This window comes from Oncorhynchus nerka, linkage group LG22 (genome assembly GCF_034236695.1).
Source record: "Oncorhynchus nerka isolate Pitt River linkage group LG22, Oner_Uvic_2.0, whole genome shotgun sequence".
NCBI classification, from domain to species: Eukaryota; Metazoa; Chordata; class Actinopteri; order Salmoniformes; family Salmonidae; genus Oncorhynchus; species Oncorhynchus nerka.
The window spans coordinates 16,144,993-16,157,581 of record NC_088417.1 but is presented as its reverse complement, the minus strand read 5'-3'; the positions used below and the strand labels follow the sequence as shown (position 1 = coordinate 16,157,581).

The window sequence follows — 12,589 nt, the reverse complement described above, 5'->3', positions numbered from 1 at the left end:
GAACATTTGAAACTGGAGCATCAGCACGGCCAGGTGGACTGGGGACAGCAAGGAGTCATCATGCCAGGTAGTCCTGAGGCATGGTCCTAGGGCGCAGGTCCTCCTCCTCCTCCGAGAGAGCATACTTAAATTCACACAGGACACAGGATAAGAAATGAGAAATATTCCAGATATAACAGACTGACCCTAGCCCCACGACACATAAACTACTGCAGCGTAAATACTGGAGGCTGAGGCAGGAGGGGTCAGGAGACACTGTGGCCAAATCCAATGATACCCCCCAGACAGGGCCAAACAGGTAGGATATAACCCCACCCACTTTGCCAAAGCACAGCCCCCCCCCCACCAACTTACCATCCTGAGACGAGGCTGATTAGAGCCCACAAAGATCTCAGCCACTGCACAACCCAAAGGGGGGCGCCAACCCAGACAGGAAGACCACGTCAGTGACGCACCCCTCCTAGGGATGGCATGGAAGAGCACCAGTAAGCCAGTGACTTAGCCCCTGTAATAGGGTTAGAGGCAGAGAATCCCAGTGGAGAGAGGGGAACCCGCCAGGCAGAGACAGCAAGGGCGGTTCGTTGCTCCAGTGCCTTTCCGTTCACCTTCACACTCCTGGGCCAGACTACACTCAATCATAGGACCTACTGAAGAGATGAGTCTTCAGTAAAGACTTAAAGGTTGAGACCGAGTCTGCGTCTCTCACATGGGTAGGCAGACCATTCCATAAAAATGGAGCTCTATAGGAGAAAGCCCTGCCTCCAGCTGTTTGCTTAGAGATTCTAGGGACAGACAGTTAGGAGGCCTGCGTCTTGTGACCATAGCGTACGCGTAGGTATGTACAGCAGGACCGAGTGGGAAATATAGGTAGGAGCAAGCCCATGTAATGCTTTGTAGGTTAGCAGTAAAACCTTGAAATAAGCCCTTGCCTTAACAGGAAGCCAGTGTAGGGAGGCTAGCACTGGAGTAATATGATAAAATGTTGGTTCTTGTCAGGATTCTATCAGCCGTGTTTAGCACTAACTGAAGTTTATTTAGTGCTTTATCCGGGTAGCCGGAAAGTAGAGCATTGCAGTAGTCTAACCTAGAAGTAACAAAAGCATTAATGAATTTTTCTGCATCATTTTTGGGCAGAAAATGTCAGATTTTTGCAGTGTTACGTAGATGGAATAAAGCTGTCCTTGAAACAGTCTTTATATGTTCGTCAAAAGAGAGATCAGGGTCCAGAGTAACGCCAAGGTCCTTCAGTTTTATTTTAGACGACTGTACAACCATCAAGATGGTAAAAGTAAAGATACTTCAATAGAAGTTACTAATGTGAAAGTCACCCAGTAAAATCCTACTTGAGTAATAGTCTAAAAGTATTTGTTTTTAAATGTACTTCAGTATCAAAAGTACATGTAAATAATACGATGTACTTATGTATCAAAATTAAAACTAATTTCAAATTCCTTATATTAAGCAAACCAGATGGCACCATTTTCTAGTTTTTAAATCTTTTTTTTTACAGATAGCCAGGGGCACACTCCAACGCTCAGACATAATTTTCAAACAAAGCATTTGTGTTCAGTGAGTCCTCCAGATCAGAGGCAGTAGATGACCAGGGATGTTCTCTTGACAAGTGTGTGAATTAAACCATTTTCCTGTCCTGCTAAGCATTCAAAATGTAATGAGTACTTTTAGGTGTCAGGGAAAATGTGTGGAGTAAAAAGTGCATGCATTTCTTTAGGTAGTGAAGTAAAAGTAACAGTTGTCAAAAATATTAAAGTACAGATACAAAAAAAAAAACGTAAGTAGTACTTTATTTTTTACTTAAGTACTTTACACCACTGCTCAATTGAGATAATTTCCACACTGCCACGTAGGGCTGCACGATATCGGCAAATAATCTAGGACTTATATTCAACCAAATGTTGCAATTGCCATTTGACTCGCGAATTAGAGCAGAACTGTTGGCGTCAGAATGACTATTCTATTTCTATAGTTAGAATATATGGGCACTTTGAATACAGTGTTGTTTGAGATGACAATGAATTAAAATGCCAGGGAGGAGTTATTGTGACAGTGTAGGAACTAAAGTGTTGATAAGTGTTTCCTATGGGAGCCTATTAGCTTTGGCTACATTGCATGGTTTCTCTTGGCTACTTCATGTAGCTAACATATTCTTGCTTTGCATATTCATCTTTGATTTAGAAGATACTGTTGTACAAATAACATGCTGATTTTAGGTCTACACCATCACTGGTGTTATCCAGCTGTATTGGCTAGCTACGTTTGCTCTTACTCAGTACATTTATTAGCTAGCTAGCTATTAGCATCTCACAAGATTTAGGCCAACCTGCTAAGAAAAGACAAACGACCTGTTTCCTGATGTAAGAAACACAAACTAATAGTGTCATTATAGAACACTAGTGAATTTATATTAAGAAGCAAAGTGAAAACAGCATCGTTGTCATCAACATTGTTACATGTGCTGCATTGACCAGGCAGACTGAACGCAAGTGTTACGTGGTTGAGGAACATCAAATGCGCTTCTTGAGTGACGGGGGCGTGGCTAGGTCTGTGTGGAAAGTGGCACGGAGAGAAAGAGTGGAGAGAGAGAGAGAGAGAGATGACTCAGGTAGCGAAGTAAACTATAAAAATTGACATTACATATGGCGTATCACATTTAGCAAACCAAACATCCAAATACCTTTTATAGTAGGTAAAGTAAAAACCCAAACCAGTCCCTGCATCAATACCGGTGTATCATAAAATACCGCCCAGCCCTAATTTACAATGGTCTTTGTCCTCCACTAGTTGCCCTTTTCTTGTGGCAACAAATCTGGCTGCGGTGGTGGAACACTGGTATTTCACCAACAGTGCCTTGCAAAAGTATTCGAGCTTTGGTGTTTTTCCTGTTTTGTTGCATTACAACCTGTAATTTAAATAGATTTTTATTTGGATTTCATGTAATATACACAAAATAGTCCAAATTGGTGAAGTGAAATGGAAAAAAAAACTTATTTTGAAAAACTTAAAAAAATGTTGTGTGCATACATTTGAAGTCAGAAGTTTACGTACACCTTAGCCAAATACATTTCAACTCAGTTTTTCACAATTCCTGACATTTAATCCAAGTAAATATTTCCTCTCTCAGGTCAGTTAGGATAACCACTTTACTTTAAGAATGTGAAATGTCAGAATAATAGTAGAGAGTGATTTTATTTCTATTTCTTTCATCACGTTCCCATTGGGTTAGCAGTTTACTACATCCACTGAAGTAGTATTTGGTAGCATTGCCTTTAAATGGTTTAACAAAGGTCAATCGTTTCAGGTAGCCTTCTACAAGCTTCCCACAATAAGTTGGGTGAATTTTGGCCCATTCCTCCTGACAGAGCTGGTGTAACTGAGTCAGATTTGCAGGCCTCCTTGATCGCACACGCTTTTTCAGTTCCTCCCACAAATGTTCTATAGGATTGAGGTCAGGGCTTTGTGATGGCTACTGCAATACCTTGACTTTGTTGTCCTTAAGCCATTTTGCCAAAACTTTGGTATGCTTGGGGTCATTGTCCATTTGGAAGACCCATTTGCTACCAAGCTTTAACTTCCTGACTGATGTCTTGAGATGTTGCAATATATCCACATTATTTTCCTCCCTCATGATACCATCTATTTTGTGAAGTGCACCAGTCCCTCCTGTAGCAAAGCACCCCCACAACATGATGCTCCACCCCCGTGCTTCACGTTTGGGATGGTGTTCTTCGGCTTGCAAGCCTCCCCCTTTTTCCTCCAAACATAACAATGGTCATTATGGCCAAAGAGTTATATTTTTGTTTCATCAGACCAGATGACATTTCTCCAAAAGTACGATCTTTGTCCCTATGTCCAGTTGCAAACCGTAGTCTGGCTTTTTTTATGGCGGTTTTGGAGCAGTGGCTTCTTCCTTGCTGAGTGGCCTTTCAGGTTACGTCGATATAGGACTCGTTTTACTGTGGATATAGATACTTTTGTACCTGTTTCCTCCAGCATCTTCACAAGGTCCTTTGCTGTTGTTCTGGGATTGATTTGCACTTTTTGCACAAAAGAACCCGTCTCATTCCTGAGCAGTTAGACAGCTGCGTGGACCCATGGTGTTTTTGCTTGCGTACTGTTGTTTGTACAGATGAACGTGATACCTTCGGAAATTGTTCCCAAGGATGAACCAGACTTGTGGAGGTCTACAATTTTTTTTCTGAGGTCTTGGCTGATTTCTTTAGATTTTCCCATGTCAAGCAAAGAGGCACCGAGTTTGAAGGTAGGCCTTGAAATACATTCACAGTAACACCTCCAATTGACTCAAATGATGTCAATTAGCCTATCAGAAGCTTCTAAAGCCATGCCATCATTTTCTGGAATTTTCCAAGATGTTTAAAGGCAGTCAACTTAATGTATGTAATCTTCTGACCCACTGGAATTGTGATACAGTGAATTATAAGTGAAATAATCTGTCTGTAAACAATTGTTGGGAGAATTTATTTTGTCATGCACAAAGGAGATGTCCTAACCGACTTACCAAAACGTAGTATGTTAATTAACAAGAAATTTGTGGAGTGGTTGAAAAACGAGTTTTAATGACTCCAACCTAAGTGTATGTAAACTTCTGACTTCAACTGTATGCATTCACCCCTTTACTATAAAGCCACAAAATAAGTTCTGGTGCAACCAATTACCTTCAGAAGTCACAATTAGTTAAATAGATTGCACACAGGTGAACTTCATTTAAGTGTCACATGAAGTGTCACATGATCTCAGTGTAGATATACACACCTGTTCTGAAAGGCCCCAGAGTCTGCAACACCACTCAGCAAAGGGCACCACCAAGCAAGCGGCACCATGAAGACCAAGGAGCTCTCCAAACAGGCCAGGGACAAAGTTGTGGAGAAGTAGAGATCAGGGTTTATTTATAAAAAATATATAAACTTTGAACATCCTGTGCAGCTCCATTAAATCCATTATTAAGAAATGGAAAGAATATAGCACCACAACAAACCTGCCAAGAGAGGGCCTCCCACTAAAACTCAGACCAGGCAAGGAGGGCATTAATCAGAGGCAACAAAGAGACCGAAGATAACCCTGAAGGAACTCCAATCTCAGCTGTGGAGCTTTGCAGTATCTGTTCATAGGACTACATAATGCCGTACACTCCACAGAACTGGGCTTTCCGGAAGAGGGGCCAGAAAAAGGCGTTGCTTAATGAAAAAAATAAGCAAACACATTTGGTGTGTTTGCCCCGAGAACACCATCCCCACATCACCCCGAGAACACCATCATTGTTCTCACCATCATTGTGGTAGCAGCATCATGCTGTGGAGATGTTTTTAATCAGCAGGGACTGGGAAACTGGTCAGAATTTAAGGAATGATGGATGGTGCTAAATACAGGGAAAGTCTTGAGGGAACCCTGTTTCAGTCATCCAGAGATTTGAGAATGGGACGGATATCCTGCTGGAAGATGAACCATGACCCATGTAAATTTCGAACTTCAACTGTATGTATTAAATTGATTTATTTGTTTCTGGATTGCCTAATTCTGCTCTGCATGCATTATTTGGTATTTTACGTTGCAGAGTCACAATTTGGTGTTTGTCCCATTTTGTGTGTTCTTGGTTGTTGAGCGGACCCCAGACCTCTCAACCATATAGGAAAATGGGTTCTATAACTGATTCAATTATTTTTAGTCAGATCCTAATTGTTATGTCAACTTTTATGTTCCTTTTGAAGGCATAGAAGGGCCTTCTTGCCTTGTTTCACAGCTTGTCCACAGCTTTGTGAAGTTACCTGTGGCGCTGATGTTTAGGCCGAGGTACGTATAGTTTTTTTTGTGTGCTCTAGGGCAACAATGTCGAGATGGAATTTGTATTTGTGGTCCTGGCAACTGGACCTTTTTTGGAACACCATTATTTTTTGTCTTACTGAGGTTTACTGTTATGGCCCAGGACTGACAGTATCTGTGCAAAATATCTTGGTGCTGCTGTGGGGCCTCATTGGTTGGGGACAGAAGCACCAGATCATCAGCAAACAGTAGACATTTGACTTCAGATTCTAGTAGGGTGAGGCTGGATGCTGCTGACTGTTCTTGTGCCCTTGCCAATTTGTTGATATATATGTTGAAGTGGGTGGGGCTCAAGTTGCATCCCTGTCTCACCACACGGCCCTGTGGAAAGATATGTATTTTGCAAATTTTAACCGCACAATTGTTGTTTGTGTACATGGATTCTATAATGTTGTATGTTTTTCCCCCAACACTTCCCCCAACACACTTTTTGAATTTGTTCAGCAGACTCTCATGCCAAGTTGAATCGAAAGCTTTTTTGAAATCAATAAAGCAAGAGAAGACTTTGCCTTTGTTTGTTAATTAGGGTGCCCGGGTGAGTACGTGATCTGTTGTACGGTAATTTGGTAATTTGTGATGCACCAATATGCCATTTTTGGCCGATATCCAATATTTTCCCTGCCAAAAAACCCAATACCGATTTATTTAAAATTTTCGCGGCCTTTTAAGCATTCTAGCACAGTTAAATAGTTAACACACACACACGGACACAGCCGTCTAAGGCACTGCATCTCCGTGCAAGAGGCATCACTACAGTCCCTGGTTCGAATCCAGGCTGTATCACATCCGGCCGTGATTGGGAGTCCCATAGGGCAGCGCACAATTGGCCCAGCGTCGTCCGGGCTGTCATTGTAAATAAGAATTTGTTCTTAACTGACTAGCCTAGTTAAATAAAGGTTACACACACACAACACTGACCAAAAAGTTCATTTCTTGGCGTTTTACGTATGTCCCCATTACCAGTGAAACATGATCAAAACCTATTTCTTTCACTTATACTTGCTGTGCTGTTTCGTTGTTCAGTTGTTTCATTCTCAACCAGGATTTCTATGGAACGTCGTTTGGGTCGTTGCGTGTCAAACAACACTATTTAACCAATCAGGACCTGAATATGACTACACATAATAACATAATAATTTATACATGTTCATACATTTTTTACATTGTTATTACACATTGATTACACTATCACTTATATTTCATATGTCACAACGATTCATCGATACGTATGCTATGATGCTGGTAAAGTTGTCTCGCACACCTACAGTGCTGGTCATAAAAAAAGCTAGCTAGCTCATGGATGCAAACAATGTAGTTCTTTCCCAAAAACATTGCAAAACGACAATCTGTTTCAGTAGCTATAGTTAACTAGCTAACTATTTAGCTAGGTGTCATCATCTAAAATAACCCTAATTTATAAGACAGTTCTTATTTGATTAATGGTGGTCGAACCCATCTATGTGCAGCTAGCCACAATAAGGATTAGCCACAACAGCGGACTTTGCAGTTAGCCTTCAAAATAAAAGTATGGTATAATTCCACTTTTTGTATTAATTTGCATCACTGTCAATGACATACTTTAATTTTGAATCAAACGGCAAATTCCACTTTTGTGCCTAATCCTTATTGTGACGAGCTTCACAACGCGGTTTGGTCGAGCCTCGCTAACCAGATGAAGCTAGCTGGCTACTTATAATGTTAGCTTTGGGCAACAGGGTTAAGTAGCTGGCAATATCAACATGCGAACAACAAGTGGCAACCTCGCTAATTCACAAGGATTCCTAAATCATTACTAAGAATAATGAAAATGACTGCAGTGTCTATTGTTTTCAGGCTGGTTGTATTGTTGCTAGCTAGCTACCCCAGAAGTTGTGGTTGAACAAATGCTGCCATCGCTACCATCGCTGCCGGTGTTTGCTTGTTTGCAGACGTTTTTGTACAGCTTTGACCGTGCTACTGTATCTTTTTTTGACAAGCAAAGACCCAAATGGCTTTCCATAGTGTGTATTTCGTGAAGCTAATAGCAGTGACGCTATTACTGTGTAACTCCGGCAGGGCAACATCTGAAAAATAGAGCGCTTGGTAGTGTGTACCGGTGCTCGACCAGTCGGCGAAAGCCAACATCACCCAAGACAGAGGAAGATTGATTGTCAAGGGCAATGAATTCCATTAGTGGATTCCGCCTTTGAGTTGTCTCGCCTAAATTTTCTTACTCTTTCAAATGCCTGCTCGACTTGTTGACTGCTCGATCCACACAGCAGATATTGTGGGCTAGGTTAGGAATGCTGTGATGCACGTGTAGCGCAAAATTTTATGCGTCGTCATTACGTCCTGTACCTAAGTTCTATAGGTATGCACAGCGTTGACATCGGTTTTTAACATCGGCGTTAAACTAGACATCGGGCCGATCCCGACGTTGCCCCTATTCAGATATATTCACCGACTATATCGTGCATCCCTATTGGTAATAAGCCAATTTGACATTTGCTCAGTACATTGTTTTCGCTGAGGAAATGTACGAGTCTGCTGTTAATGATAATGCAGAGGATTTTTCCCAAGATTGCTGTTGATGCATATCACTCTGTATTTATTGGGGTCAAATTTGTCTCCTCTTTTGTGGATTGAGGTGATCAGTCATTGGTTCCAAATATTGGGGAAGATGCCAGAGCTGAGGATGAGGTTCAAAAGTTTATGTATAGTCGATAGGACTTTGGTCTATATTTTATCTTTTCATTTAGGATACCATCAATACCACAGGACTTTTTTGTTGGAGGGTTTGTGTTTTGTCCTGTAGTTCATTCATTGTAATTGCAGAATCCAGTGGGTTCTGCTTGTCTTTTAATAGTTGGTTCTAAGATTTGTATTTATTCATATATTTTTTTGTGCTATTTGTTATAGAGCCAAAAAGATTAGAGAAGTGGTTTATCCATACATCTCTGTCTTGGATAGATAACTCTTTGTTGTTTTAGTGTGTTACAATTTTCCCAGAAGTGGTTTGATTCTCTGGTTTCTACAGTTACGTTGAGCTGATTTCTGATGTGCTGTTCCTTCTTTCCCCCCCTCTCTGCCTGTCTCTCTCCGTCTCTGCCTGTCTGTCTTGGTCTCTCGCTCTCTCCCCAGTTGTCTGTGTCTTTCTCTCTCTGTTCTCTCTCCTTACCGCTTAATCTTTCTGTCACTATTTCTCTTGCTTGTTTTTGCTCTTTCTTTCTCTTTCTTTCTGTCTGTTCTCTCTCCCTCCCCCCTGTCACTTCAGCTCCACGTGATCCACTGTTGACAAAGACCTACCGTCAGAAGACACCCCAGGGCCCATTGGCCGGCCTCCTAATTTGCTCAGCTCTTTTGAACCAATCCGAGGGGGCGGTGACGTAATGCTCTCACCCAGCGAGGTTCCTGGCAGGGGGCCAACGCGGCGCAGTGCATTGTCGCGTTGGAGCCCTGTGATTGGTCGGTCAGTCCAGTGCTGGCGCCGTGCCAGTTCTAGACAGAGGGAGCTAGGAATGAAAACAATAACAAGCAAGAGAGAGAGAAGTGTTAAGGTGGACCGTGTCAGAGAAGTGTTAAGGTGGACCGGGGACAGTTCACATGAACTGAGCCCTAGTGACCCAATTCTGTTTTGGCCTGAATAGCAACTCGATGAATCACCGTTTAGGGATATATCAGAGGAGACGGTGGAGAAAATAGCCTTGAATTGACTTTTGCCTGTTTGATTTGAAATGTACCTCAAGTGTAAGTCCCTCTACTTCATGGACTCGATGAACTCTCACTCTCCATGCAAGTTGTTTTGTCTGGTAATAAAATGAAAGGTTTTGTAAGGGGGTGCATGACCTCATGACTGCATGTGTTGGTAAATGTGCATGAGTGAGTTCATGTCTCCTCTCGCTCTCTGCATTTGTGTATACATGCATGAATTGGTCTGTCTGTCCATCGCGCTTTCCTTATTCTATAGTCATTGTCTGTGTGTAGTCGCTAATTATTCTCTCATTAAGGTGATCTAATTGAAAGTAGCTTTGACAGGCCCAAAGTAATCACAGGCCTAATGAAACACTGCTTTTTCTCAGGGAGAGAGTAAAGGCGTCCGCATGCTTCCTAGACGAAAAAGATCTGAAGAGTTTGTGCCTATATTATTCCGACATTTTATGACGTTTTGTCCTCCAGTAAGTTTTTTTTTTGTGTGTTTTTTTTTGGTGCAGACTAATGTCTTTTAAGGGAGTGTGCACCGCTCTTCTTTTAAGGGAGTGTGCACCGCTCTTCTTTTAAGGGAGTGTGCACCGCTCTTCTTTTAAGGGAGTGTGCACCGCTCTTCTTTTAAGGGAGTGTGCACCGCTCTTCTTTTAAGGGAGTGTGCACCGCTCTTCTTTTAAGGGAGTGTGCACCGCTCTTCTTTTAAGGGAGTGTGCACCGCTCTTCTTTTAAGGGAGTGTGCACCGCTCTTCTTTTAAGGGAGTGTGCACCGCTCTTCTTTTAAGGGAGTGTGCACCGCTCTTCTTTTAAGGGAGTGTGCACCGCTCTTCTTTTAAGGGAGTGTGCACCGCTCTTCTTTAAGGGAGTGTGCACCGCTCTTCTTTTAAGGGAGTGTGCACCGCTCTTCTTTTAAGGGAGTGTGCACCGCTCTTCTTTTAAGGGAGTGTGCACCGCTCTTCTTTTAAGGGAGTGTGCACCGCTCTTCTTTTAAGGGAGTGTGCACTCCCGTTCAGTTCGGCTAGCCGACTTCAGCTAACCGCCATGCGAACTAAAGAATGCTAACACCTTAACACCGGTTTCGTCTTCCTATTCACACATGGTGCCAGCACATTCACCAAGGTGGGATATGGGCTTGGTTTGGATAAATGTGTGTTGCGTTCACTAGTCATGAAATGTTTTGAAACGTTTCCCCCTGGACAGCTTGACCTGACTCAACTTATACAGCTTTGATCGAACACTATGATTAGTTATGGTAAAAGAACATATGGAAAGGCTGTTGATATCACACGAATAAGCAACTTCTGATATCATTCATGTCAATCCATCTCCAAAAAGGCATACCCATTTGAATGGAATAACACATGGTTCTGCAAATAAGACAATTGGGCCATAAATTAAGCAAATTATAATTTGCCTAGAAGACATGTCCATAACCTCTATAAGGTTATTTAGCTCATAATTAAAGCTGCAGCGTTTTCACGGCAAAGTTGAACATTCCGGTCGAACGAGCCACAGCTGAGCAAAATTAGAGCGAACAGGGGAGAAAGTGAAGGAGAACGGATAGGAGATGGCGTATTAGGGTTTTTGGCTCCCTCATTGGATCCTTCACCATTAAACCCTCCATTTGAAATACTCTCCCTTTAAGGCATAATCTGTCATTTGTTTCTCAGCCCAATAGCAGCTCCGCCACTTGGTTTGCTATTCAGCTGAGGGATGGGTCTAAGTTGCTATTCAGCTGAGGGATGGGTCTAAGTTGCTATTCAGCTGAGGGATGGGTCTAAGTTGCTATTCAGGCGAGGGATGGGTCTAAGTTGCTATTCAGCTGAGGGATGGGTCTAAGTTGCTATTCAGCTGAGGGATGGGTCTAAGTTGCTATTCAGCTGAGGGATGGGTCTAAGTTGCTATTCAGCTGAGGGATGGGTCTAAGTTGCTATTCAGCTGAGGGATGGGTCTAAGTTGCTATTCAGCTGAGGGATGGGTCTAAGAGGGAAATGGCAACGCTGTTAAATTCATAGATGAAGCTTTGGATGCAAAGACTTGGTTACATGTAGAAGACAGGACCATAGTCCATCAGTGCACTATCCTCTTCCCCCCCATCCATAACTCATATCGCCCTTATTGGGAGTAGGAAGTTGTGTTCATTAGGTACCAAATGGAAGAAAAGTAACTGAAACCCTCAGCTTCTTTTTCTGTTGCAAAGCACTTTAAAACATTTTCCATTTCACACCCTAATGAACACATCCCTATAGTAGAGCTGTTTGTTGGGGGGTGTAGTATACAGTAGCCTTTCATCCCTAGCACCCTACTGCTGCCCAGCGCTGGGCAAAGGGCTTCCTCAAACCGGGGTCTCTTTTTAAATGGTAATTCACACTTTTTTCTGCTCCTCTGTGGGCCGAGATCCTTCATCCAACAACACCAGACTGGCTGGAATAGGCTGCATCCGGCAGGGATGGAGAGAGATTGTGTGTGTTTCAGACTGGCTAGTGTGTGTGTGTCAAGCAAGCTAGTATGTTTGTGCTTGTGTGGGCTCGAACAACCCGTCCTTGTGCATTAGCCAAAGGACAACCTCCACCCTGATGCTTTCTTCCAGAAGGAGAGGATGGTGGTGGTGACCATGTCAATGAGCACTCCTTATCCTTGATATGGTGTCATAGCACTGTTTGAATTAAAGATCATATACATGGATAACAGATTTTAGTGTTTTTTACATTTTAATTTACTTTTATTTAACTAGGCAAGTCGGTTAAGAATAAATTCTTATTTACAATGACCGCTTACTGGGGAACAATGCGTTAACTGCCTTGTTCAGGGGCAGAATGATAGATTTGTACCTTGTCAGCTCGGGGGATTTGATCCAGTAGCCTTTCGGTTACTGGCCCAATGCTCTAACCACCGTGGTTTACGGCTACCTGACGACACAATTTTCTATTTGGTACCTCTGATATTGAACTCTGCATGGTTGTGGAAGAGCTTGTAAGTGAGTGGTTTACGCCTGCTGTACTCTGTCATGTGACAAATAAACTTTGATTTGATTTTTAATGACAGCAATCCCATC

General features: G+C 42.4%; 1 protein-coding gene across 1 annotated transcript in view; it reads left to right on the top strand.

Annotated features, from left to right (window-relative positions):
- Positions 1 to 12,589, top strand: part of LOC115104488 (histone-lysine N-methyltransferase 2C-like) — a 264,974-nt gene that overhangs the window by 100,503 nt on the left and 151,882 nt on the right.